The sequence below is a fragment of the Ailuropoda melanoleuca genome, chromosome 1, assembly GCF_002007445.2.
Source record: "Ailuropoda melanoleuca isolate Jingjing chromosome 1, ASM200744v2, whole genome shotgun sequence".
NCBI lineage: Eukaryota > Metazoa > Chordata > Mammalia > Carnivora > Ursidae > Ailuropoda > Ailuropoda melanoleuca.
In genome coordinates, this window is record NC_048218.1 from 119,433,762 (window position 1) to 119,445,892 (window position 12,131).

A 12,131-nucleotide genomic window follows, 5' to 3' on the forward strand; every position below is an offset into this window, starting at 1 on the left:
GAAAGCCAAGATTAGGCCACATTAGGTCTGCCCCTGTATAACCAGCTTAAAAATCAATCAAAATTTATGGTGCAGATAATTTGAGGCTAAATGAATGAAAATGTTGACATACAAGCCACTGGTCCAAGAAATCAACACTCCAAGATCTCAAATGAGTTGTTATGTGAACGTTTCAAGTACAGTCCATTTTGGTTTTGCTCATACAATTGAATGCTCGGTTAGAACAAATTCTAAGCAATACACCTGGTAAAGACTAGAAGGGCCACAAAAATGGCACACATGATGTTTGAAAAAATGCGAGGAGGGAAGGTATGTTTGGGGGACAGAAGGCGTTTCCTGGACAATCCTTCTGCTTGTTATGGTTGGCCGACCACAGTGGTACACATACAGCCAACGGTTCAGCCATTGGAGCTGCCAGAAAGTTCCTGTTGCAGTCCAAACTCTCCTTCCTTTCAGTATGTCATCTCCACTCTCCGACCTCCCAGTATAAACCAACTGTAGTTCCACGTTCCCCTAAAAGTGCTTTCCAAAGACACCAATAATTCCCACTCTTTCACTGAGAGTGAGAGCCAACTCCTTACTATGACCTATAGGGTCCTCTTGTCCAACTTCTTGAGGATCAAAGTGAAACCCACAGATGAACAGTGTCGTAGCAGCTGGGGGCTTGTTAGAAATGCAGGTTCTCAGGCCCCGCTGCAGGCTACTGCAACGGACCACGCGAGGCACCAAGATCCCCAAGCAACTGAGATTCACATTCACATTAGAAAGCCACCATGTTTAGCTCCCGCCTTCCTCGCCTTCTCTTCAGGATCTAGACCAGTGCCTGGTACATACGAGATGCTCAATAAATGTTTATTCAGGAAGCCAAATTGTCAAATCCGTCAGCCACTTTTTAATCCTCACCTCATTTAACCTTTCTTTGTATTTGAACTGTGATCACTTCATTCTGTAACAACCCCTCTTTCCTTGGCTTCGTTTCTACTGCCCCAGGCTCTTCTTCTCCGTCTTCCTGGGTGGATTGTCACCCTTAGTCCAGCACTTAGTGTTGGCCTTGCCCAGGGTTGTGTCACATGGTCTTCCTTGGGTCTATATGCTTTTCCTGCTGAATCCACTTTTTTCCATAGTTTTCCCTAGTATGTATTTAGGATTCTTAAGCCTTTATCTCCAGCTCAGATTTGTCCCCTCCCCTAGACCCAACCCCATGTTTATAGACCTAGTATCCAAAAATATTTCTAATTTTCATGACCACACGGACTTCAAACTTGAAATATCAAAATGGCACCTATGCTCCCTGGCCCGCCTCCCACAGCACCCTTCCCTCTGCCACCACACGCTTTCCAGTCCTGTACTCTACATTAGGTTCTATCACACCTCATCACCAACGTGAGAAAGTGGGAGTGAGCATACGCTCTCCCTCACCTGCAGCAAGTCCTAATTCCTGCATCTAAGTTTCTTGCACTTATTCCAGGGGATTTTTGAAAAGAATCGGAGGTAGAGTGTCATTCCCTCTCCAGGGTCTGAACCCATAAGGGGTGGATTTTCTTCCCATCTGAGGTCACGTGTTCTCTGTGTGGTTGGAGAAGCGCAGTTCTCATTAGGACACTCCAGCCAAGGCACAGGGTTAAGAGATGAAGAGCGTCTCAAAAGCGATACTCTGGGGGCGCATGGGTGGCTCAGTCAGTTGGGTGTCTGCCTTCGACTCAGGCTGTGATCCTCGGGTCCTGGGATCGAGCCCCACATCAATCCCCATATCAGGCTCTCTGCTCAACAGGGAGCCTGCTTCTCCCTCTCCCTCTGCCCTTCCCCGACTCACATTCTCTCTCTCTCTCTCTCTCCCTCCCTCTCATGCTGTCTCAAATAAATAAATAAAATATTTAAAAAAAAAGGGATACTATGAAGGTTATGTATATTCTCCCTTCCTGAAGCTTGCTCTCATATTATCTTTCTAATAATTTACTCTTTTTGACTTAAACCATTGGGTTTCTGTGACCTGCAAATAAAGAGAGACCCATGAACTTCAGATTTCTGAGAGGCCACAGCAGAAGCTACCATGTTCAGAGTTCTGTGACTACAGACGGGTTGCTTGGGGGGCTGGCACCTACAGAGGGGTGCATACAGACCCATTCTCAGAAGATACTGGGGACAAACTTTTGCCAGATCGTCCCAGCAGAAAGGATAGTATCCCTTAAAAAAAAAAAAAGACACTTATCATTCAATAAACCTTTAACTCCCAAAGGACTAAAAATTTATCAATTGTTGAAGATAACAGCTGGCTTCGGGGCCTTCATAAAGATATTATTTAGAGAGGAACACATAGCACTGAGAATTCCCTTGGGTGCAAGAGTCACAGGTCCCGTGTAGTTCTATTTTTTACCATATCTACAGTCTGCTCTCTTAAAATCAATATGACTCCTTGATAAGATGCGGTCATTCCTCTTTCCCTGTTAGAAGGCTACATGCAGGGCTCAAAGACAGTCTTGTCCATCAATAAGAACGTGTGCAGTTGTTAATAAATACAGAAATAGGAACAAAAAAGGCTCATGTGTGAATGATTCCCTTTAGACTATGCCTGCATATAGAGAGAAGTTGGGAGACAGAATTGGAGAGGTTGCAAAACAGTATTTGGGGCTTAGAAGGTGGGCGTGGTTGAACCCAGGGAAGATGCCAGGGGTGGGCTGATGTCAGCCTGAGAGCATGACTGGCCATTCCCCTGTTAAGAGTGTGGTGCAGCCCCTCTATGCCAGGCCCAGGTGGACCCATGGGTCCCGGGGTCCAGGTTCTATTAGACTTATGCCCCGTGGCTTTAAATGGCACCTGCAGCATTACACAGGGTGGAAATTGATGAGGGAGACGCAGAGGGCGAGGCGAGGGGCCCAGCTCCAGAGGATGTGGTCTTTCTTGCCTGTGATGGGCCTCGGCCCAATCTCTTTCCACCTACTCTGGAGCTTTGAGTGCTTTTTCTGGGTCTCCGTGACCTGTGTGCCACACAAGCCCTCCAGTCCCTAGTTGAGCAGAATACTATCCAGTTTATTTTGTATGGTCTTTCCCTCCTTCGTGGAGTTTTCTCTCCCTCTCTCTGTCGTCATCATCTGTTTTATTCATTTAGCAAAGGTTTATGGAGATCATACCCTGGAACTATTCTAAGTATCTTTAAGATAAGAGGGGAAAGAAATAAAGTTGAATACCTATGTATTATTTTATTTCCTTCCTTAAATCATTTTATTAAGTAGGTCTTAGGATTCCATTTTACCTAGGAGGGCCCTGCAGCTCAGAGCAAAAACAGTACAGAACTAGAATTTACCTGAGTTCTTGGAGCCCAGGCTTTGTCACCAACACTGAGCTGATTTTTCAGGGGAAGGGAGCTTCCATACTGACTTGGTAGCAAGTGGAGGGACCATTTCCCTTCCATGACTTCCATAACTGGGATGTTCCAGAAATGAGATAAGAATGGGAAAGCGCAACTCACCATAAACAAGTAGACCCTTTTGTGAAGACTCCTGGCAAACAAGCTAGAGACGAAGCTTATGATTCTGGGTCATGAATCATTTCCCTGGGGAAACACAGGTGTCTAGGCATGGTATAATTGGCAATACCAAAAAAAAAAGTATCTAAAAACCCTAAAACCTTGCCCTTAATAGAAGCTCTATTGTGAAAGGTGCCTTGTCCAGCTGAATGCCCTCTCTCTGGGTTGAAGAAATATGCAGGAATTTAATTACTGCCCGAGTCCCTTTTGTTTGGGCAAGCTTGAATGGATTCTTCATGGCCTGGTTCCTTCTTTGGGAGACTTTAACCTTGATGGCTATCTACCCAGCACCTTTCCAATCAGCACTGTGATTATTTAACATTTTTGAAAAGAAAGGTGTTTTATTCTGGCTTTCTGATGCAGCCTCCTGATAAGAGCAGAATCTGGATAATCCAGGCTAACTAACCACTTTCTGCTTTAATTGCCTGGCCCCTATAAAGATAATTTACTCACATCTCTGCTTCATTTTGCGTGTGTAGGTGCGATCTGACTGCAGGCATTCAGGCACTGTTAATTCGAGTTAACAAGCAAATAAGGCCGCAGCGCACTGGCATTTCAGGCTCAACCTTGATTTTATTTACAGCCTTCATATGCTCCACAGATAGACACCACCTAAGACCTTGTATATGCCTGCTCCACAACGTAACTAAAATGGCCGGGCTTAAGAAGTGGGCAGAATGAATATTTCTTCTTTGGTATTTCAAAAAACGGTAAATAAGTGGAGCATGCTTCTCCAGACTGTTTCTTTGGACCTGAAGCTCCACGTAGAATCAACCCTTTCTTTTTCTTTTTTTTTTTTAAAGATTTTATTTATTTATTTGCCAGAGAGAAAGACAGCGAGTGAGAGAGGGAACACAAGCAGGGGGAGTGGGAGAGGAAGAAGCAGGCTCCCAGTGGAGGAGCCTGATGTGGGGCTCGATCCCAGAACTCCGGAATCACGCCGTGAGCTGAAGGCAGACGCTTAACGACTGTGCCACCCAGGCGCCCCGGAATCAACCCTTTCAAACACGATGCAAGGTGTTAAGGAAATGCAATGTGTGGTTCTTAATTTAAGTAGGAGGAAAATTATTAACTAAGCATTTATCACTTTCATGATAATAACATGCCTTTTAAACAAGGATCTTGAAACCCTTTTTGACATGAGCTGAGGCTGTGGGATGAATTTCCCGTAACAGGAGGAATATAAGGAAAGCCAACACCAACCTTCTGTCCTGGAATCTGGAAAGCTCTGCGTAGCTCTGGCTTGCCGCGGGCCGTGCTGCTGGTACCTCCCTCTGCTTGGGCCACACTGTCAGCCTATCACTGCTCGTTATCCTTGGATCTCAGCCCCAGACACCTTCTCAGAGAGCACCCCCCCACAGCTACCCCAATTATGGTAGGGACTTACCCTGCTATCTGTCACATAGCGCCCTGTTCTTTTTCTTTCTAGTGCTCACCACGTCGTGTGCGTGTGCTTGTGTTTGCCTTCCACACTAGGTTGTCAGCTCTGGGATGGCAAGGGCTGGGATTGTTGGCTCACCACCATATGCCCAATGGCTTGTGCAGCTACCCACCTCTATCACACTCCATGCACGCTTGTTGAATGAATCAATGATCGAAAGGAGACTCGATCGAAGTTTTCCCAGGTGTACGCAGTCTGGACGAGGAAGGAAACCTCTTCTCTTCACAGAGCTCTGTCTGCACACTGTCATCCTGCGAGCCACACTTGTTGATGGGTTTGTATAAAGAAAAACCTAGAGGACCGAAGGGTCGGGTGCTTTGAATCTTTGCTCTTTCTGAAGGATGTACCCGTAAATGACTTCTAAAAAATCACGAGCAAGGCAGAGTAGCAAGTTATCTGGAATTGGCAGGTTGTTTCTTTGAAGAAATGTTTCTCCCAAGAGCTCTTTGTGAGTAATAGACTCTTGAAATAGTTCTGGAACTTTGTATACTTCAGTAGAGAAACTATTCACAACAAGTCCCACTTTTATAGGTGAGCTAGAACAGAGACTTAAATCCCCCATCTCCAGTGTCTTCCTTAGCGAGTATGAAAAAGCTGTAACTGGTAACCTGGGGCATAAAAAGGAGGAGGAGGAAATTTGCTTTTCTTGGCATCTTTTAGATCTATCATCTACTTTCTTTCCCACAATAACTCTGTGAGATCGATATCGTTATTTCCAATTTGCAGATGGACAAACTGAGTGAATTAACCCAGCAAAGCTACAAAGATCGTAATGGTGAAGAACGGATTTAAATCTAGGTTTGTTCAGTGTTGTAGGCTTCTGATTAATATTAAAACCCCAAAGAAGGGAGACGACAGTCATTATCATAAAAAGCAGAACCGTGTGCTCTACGTTGTGGATAGACAGAGGAGGAGACAGAGACCAAGAAGCCCTACCCTTCACCTTGTCTGTAGAACTCAGGCTTCTCTCCGCAGCCGTGCTGGATCCTGGAAGGGCCGTGAGAGGGCTCTTACAATAACAAAGGTGTAAAAATAATCCCTGGCTCTCAGCTCTCTCTACTGCATGAGGCAGCACAGGGCTCCTATGCTCTTCATGTCCCCTGCTGTGTTCTTGAAGCCCCACACTCTCTTTGGTGTTCATTCACATTCTTCCGTGGACACTAGAAGCACTGTTCTACGAGTCCCACCGATCCCTTGCTGCAGCTTTGGGGGGGACTCCTTGGTTGTCCCTCACTACTCATGTGAACCTCTCACTCTGATCTCAGAGCCCTTCCTCTGAACCCCACATCTATTGAGGTCGGAGAGGTACCTCTTCCCATGAGCATCATGGTTCCCAAGTACATGACCACTGCTTCTCGTCTTTTCTTCAGATATCTGAACTCTTCGTTGTGTTCCCAGATATGCAGCCTCTGTTTTCCCAGTTTCTTATGTAGCAGATACAGGAAGTTTTACTCACTGAAATTCCTCCTAGGAATTCTTCATGCCCCGTTTGGAAAAAAATACACTGAGGAGTTGCTGGATGCTTGTGCAGAGGGCTAGGGAGGGAGACCCGGAAGACAAGATGAGCTTGTACAGACATTCTAAACTCCCTTCTAAGGAAGCTGGAGGGCCCTTGGTGTGCTGCACATTGTAGTCTCTCGAAACACCCAGTTTAGAGGGGCAGAAGTGAATTTCTCTGCCTGGGGAAAGAGAAATCAGGGAGGCTGGGCATCGAACAGGAGAAGAGCAGAGTAAATTAAAACAATGCAGTGGGGCATGGCCAGAGACAGACAAAGAACAGAAATTCTGGTGGAAAATATGGGAACTAGTTGCTGGTGCTGAGTTTGAGATTACATCCTCTCCTTTACAGCCAGTTTAATGAAAAGACTCAAGATGAAACCCACAGTTTGTCTGAGCGGATTGTGTAGGGCAAAACCACGCAACCTCGAATGTTTTCAGCAGGGAGACAGATCACGTCAATGAGTGTAGCTGCAAGTATGGGAGTGGCGGAGACCACAGCAAAATGCAGAGGACAGGGCCAAACTTACTCCCGTACCTTAAATAGTACGCATCGGCAGACCACATGTGTCCCGCAGGTCACTGCTCGACCTTTAAGGAAACTCAGAGAAGGGCTGCACGCTGCTGCCAGGTGGATGGAAGATGATTCTGAAGGTGGCAGAGCGGACCTGGCGGAGGGAGACTGAAGAGGTGAACCAGCATGCCACGTGAATGCGCTCCAGGAAAAGAAGGTGAGCTCTCCAGAAACAGATGCTACTTGCTCAACTGCTTTGTTTGAGACACAGAAAGAGACTTATTTTATTCGGTGGAGAAAATCCACTGAAGCTACCCAAATCGTCAGTAAAATCTACCAAACTGGGCCCGTGCCCACTGTGGGTGGGTTTCCTGTGGACTGGGAACTTGGGTCCTGTGGGGCTCTGAGCTCTGCAGAAATCCGGAGGGAGGGATTGAGGTCTTCCCAACTCGTGGGACTGGCTGAGGTCCAAGCCAATTACAGCTACATCTCCAAGGTGAAGAGGGACACAGCTGACATCTGGGTTACATTTATAATCCCAGTGTTCCAGGAAGATGGAAGAATAAATTACGAGGGTGCTGAGTGAGAGACCCTGGGAAGGGCACCTGTGTGATGCATACGCCCTCGCCCTCGCTGGCAACCAGCCAGTCAGCGTGGGGAAGCTCATGTGGGTCCACTCTGCTCCCCCCTCAGGGAGTGTTTCCTTCCCAGGGGAGCTCCCGAGACATGTGTGTGGCTGAGAACTGGCCGACATCCCCCAGTGCTTTCCCTCCACGCACCCTGGCTGGTGGGTGCAATGAGCGCAGAACCACGATGCCAGGAAATGAGAGAGGGCAGCAGGAAACCAACATGGGCCGAGTGTTGCCCTCAGGAAGTCAAATCAGCTCAGTCTAGGAATCATTTGTCGTGGCCCTGGGAGCGAATCCAGAAGAGAGCATTTTAGGAAATTGGGAGGTCGGGGGGGAGGGGGAGCTGCAGAGAGCATCATGGGGGGGTCTGGAACCTTGGTTCTTGCTCTCTCTCCTTGTATGCCTCCCACCGAATTCCCCTCTCCTAAGTACATCCATGACATAGCTCTGTGAGTCAGGGCTTTCTGGCCGGGGAGAGAGAGGGCTTTCTGGCTTCTCCAGCTGCTCTCACTCAGGGGGCAGGTCAGTTTGGGGAACAAGGACAGACTTAAGAAACCTTCTTTTCATTCTGGAATCTGGTTCTCAAATGTAGGCAATATAGTATTTGAATTCCCACCACTTTTCAAGGTGTTGAGAGTCTCTAGGGAAGTGCGTCTTAACCAGTACCTACAAACTTCTGAGACAATCAGAGACACTAATGGTCCTAGTTTCAGTGTTAAGCTGTTTTCTCTTGCTGTAATTCAGAAAGGTTTGGAAATGTTGGGTAGGCTAGTTATGCTATCAGTAAGTAGCCTATTTGCATGTCCGGCTGAGAAGCCTCCTGGGAAATAACTCACCGTAAATGAAGAAAGTACACAGTAGATAGGCTTGGTCCAACAGTAGAGTCTCACTGGGGGTGGGGAGGTGGGTACTTACCTGGGTGTGTGTGGATGTTTGCATCTGCTTGAAGAGAGCCTTGTGATCAAGTATAACTCCAAAGACCAAGAGAAGCTGTCTCGCCACACAGACGTGGGATGTTTGGGAATTCAGAGTACTGAGGATGCCTGAGAACATAGCGGATGGAAGGCGTCACCTCCCAGCAGGCAGCCCTATGATGGGCAATGGAAGCAAAAGTGGTAGTCCTGCATTTACGGGAGGAGACCAGCACAAGAGGAAGAAAATGGCAGTCATCACGGTGGGTTTTATACAGCCTATGTGTTCACTGTTTGCCTGGCATGCAACTATCTCTCTTGCCTGGCCAAGAGGAATAGTGTGTCCCCTTGGACAAGGTGCTTATTCTCTGAAAATGCAAACAGTAGGACTGACTATGTAAAATGCAGCTGTGTCCAGCCACGTCTTTGGCTGCCTAAAGAAAGTTTGTATTAGTGTGAATAACGCCCAGCTGAAAGAAAGAGAATTCAGCAGACGTCGTTTGAGACCCTGGATCTTACGTTGCCTGAAGCCTCCCTACACACATGCAGACTTTTTGGGCAGCACCTTCCCTCTCCCCTCCTTTAAATTTAACTTCAGCCAATAGGAGTTGGAATTTTGTCACTTGCAGCTAGGAGTTTTTCAGTACACATGACATATCCCCTTGGAATTTCCCAACAATTAATTGGGGGCCACTGTGAGGAGATGGAAAAGCTGCAGTGGTGAGGAAGGGCAAGAACGGTAGCTGTGCACAGCACATACAACAGGGCAAGGAAATGCAGGGGAGCTTGTGGGGTTTGTCCTCTCCATTGCGGAGCCTTCATCCCCCCCGCCCCCCACTATCTCTTTCAGTGTGGTTATGGGTTGCATTGAGTCCCTCTGGAAAAAGATCTCTTGCAGTTCTAACTCCCCGAATGGCAGAGTGTGACCTGATTTGGAAAGGGGGTTGTTGCAGATGTACTCAGTTAAGATGAAGTCATACTGGCCTAGGGTGGGTTTCTAATCCTGTATGACTGATGTCCTTAGGAAGAGGAGAGAGACGCAGGGAAGTATGCCCTATGACGAGGGAGGCAGGAGCTGGAGTGAAGCAACTTCAAGCCAAGGAACACCAGGATTGATAGACCCCACCAGAAGCTAGGAAGAGGCAAGGAAGGATCTTTCTCTAGAGGTTTCAGAGGGAGCAAGGCCCTGGTGAGACTTTGATTTTGGACTTCTAGCCCCCAGGACTATAAGGCAAGAGATTTTTGTTGTTTTAAGCCACTCGGGTTGTGGTAGTTTGTTACGACAGCCCTAGGAAACGAATACAAATATCTTTAAGCCTCCTACTTCATCCAATTTTTGCCAAAGAAGAAAGAAATCGGTCTTATATGCTTAATCACGTTGAGGACTCACTATATTAAAATTTCCTAGGATATTTGCATTTGAAAAGAGAACTGATGAGAAAGAGCAATAAATGAATGTATAATGGTGGAATTTTAGGTATGGAGGCAGGGCAACCTCAGAGCCCAGACATCTGTAAGTGCCTGTTTATCATTACAGGGAGGTTGCAATGTTTTCAGCGTGACTTTGGGATTTTTCAAGATGTCTGAGGAGCCACTGCAGAAAAGGGGTGGGTGACAAGAGAAAGGTGAGGGGGCCGGGCTCTGAGACCCCACCATCCCAATTATGACGGGAGTAACTCTCTTTCACGCTTTAGGATTCCACAGAAGATTTCATTTGGAAAAAGAGTTCTTGTGTTCAAATGGACAGAAAGTCACAGCATTATGGCATTATTTAACTCACACTAAGGCAAATCATTTTTTTAAACTCCACCATTTTGCAAAATGTGCCCACTTCGATGTTTGCCAAGCAGGCGGAGAGCAGTTAGGCTCTGCCAAGAATCTAAGGTGAAGAAATGGGGACACACAGGAGACGCCAGCATCTTCTTTCCCTTTTGTTTTTCGCTATTCTGATGGGCATAAGAGGAAAGATTAGCTGCCTTTTCTTTGTTCTTGTCTTTTAAAAAACTGAGAATCCAGATCTTCATGATCCAAAATGTGCTAGAAGACTGTTTTAAGTAAAAGTCAAAACATCTAGTTTATTCAAGTTGTTGATTTATTGGCTGTCTTTCTTCTTTTTATTTATTTTTTGCCAGTGGGTGAACAGAGGAGGCTATCGGGATATATTATTTGCATTCTTGTGATTGAGGCAGAAGCAGTACTTGAATACCAAAAAAAAAGAAAAAAAAAATTGTGACTGATGCTGGAGGAGTATATACGGGAAAGAGTAGCTTGTAGTTCTCTGCAATTGCAAAAGGATGGTAATAATTCTTACACATTTGTGTCCCTTTATACTTTCACATGCATTATCTCATTGCAAACCCACACACATCCTGGGAGGCTTGTGGCCTGGTTTTCCTATCATCATCCCACAGATGGACTCAAAAGCCTAGAGAGGCTCAGAGAATCCTCCCTGGCCTGGGCCTGAGGCCAGTGAGGGAGGGGAAGCTGGGACCACCACCCAGGCATCCTGAGATCCCTGCTCTGTGTGAGGAGTAAAGTTCTGGTTTATTTATTTTTTCAGAGAGTGCTAAGGTAGAGAAATCTTAAAATAAATGGCCAAAAAGGACCTACAGCCCTACTGTATCTCCTGCTTCTGCCATAAAAGCTGAGGTCAGGGTCTCCTTCTGTCGTATCTTTGAGATAAGCAACAAGTCTCAGGAAACAAATAGTGAATACCACCATCGATTTCGTTAAAAAATTCTCCAGTTAAGCATTTGAATCTCAAAATGCTCTTCAAATCATAATAGCTAATCATTCATCCACCCACGTTCTTCCTTCAGTCGAGAAGCTCAGCGAGTCAACACAAGTGCACCCTCGCTTAGCTCCCTGCATGGCTGGCGGCTGGTGGGTGGGTGTGACTCTCCACTTACCCCAGGAAGAATGGATTTGGGGATGTCACAGGATTTTCTTTTCTCTCTTTTTCTTCGTTTGTTCATTCCCCCCCCCCCCCAAATTCCTTTTTTCAGCTACAGGTCCAGGTTGGGTACATTCAAAGGGAACAGATGAACGTGGCCTGCCTGGTTGAAGAAGGATAGAAAATAAATTTCACTAGTATGGGCCGCTGCAAATAAATCAGGGGCTGAGACACTTTGCAGCTCAGGGGAAAGCACCACATTGTACTCCAGGCTCCAAAGCCCCGGGGTCTTTGTTTTTGTGTCCTTTATAAAGTGGCCCACGGGGACTGCAAGCTTGTAGTGGGAGTTCCCACTTCCCAGATTTGGCCCCAAGGGCAGATGAGTCCAGTGGAGAGGAAAACCCTGAACTTCCAGAAGCATCCTTTGCGGAGCAAGGGAGTTTCAGGGTTGGCTTGGGGAACTGTAAAAAAAGGGGGGGGGCAATGCAGGGTGTGATCAGAGAGGCCTTAAAAAGAAGAAAGGGGAGCCCAAACCGGGAACAAGAGAAAGGAGAGCAGAGGCGGAGTGGGAGGCGATGGGAGCAGGCAGGACGCAGCACCGCGCGCGGGGCCCCGGGGTGGGGGCGGCTGGGGCGTCCGGGCGGGGCCGCGGGCGCAGGCGGGGAGGGCGGCCGTGACATCACGCCCGGGCCCCCTTCCCCTCACCGGGTGGGTGGGGCCTCG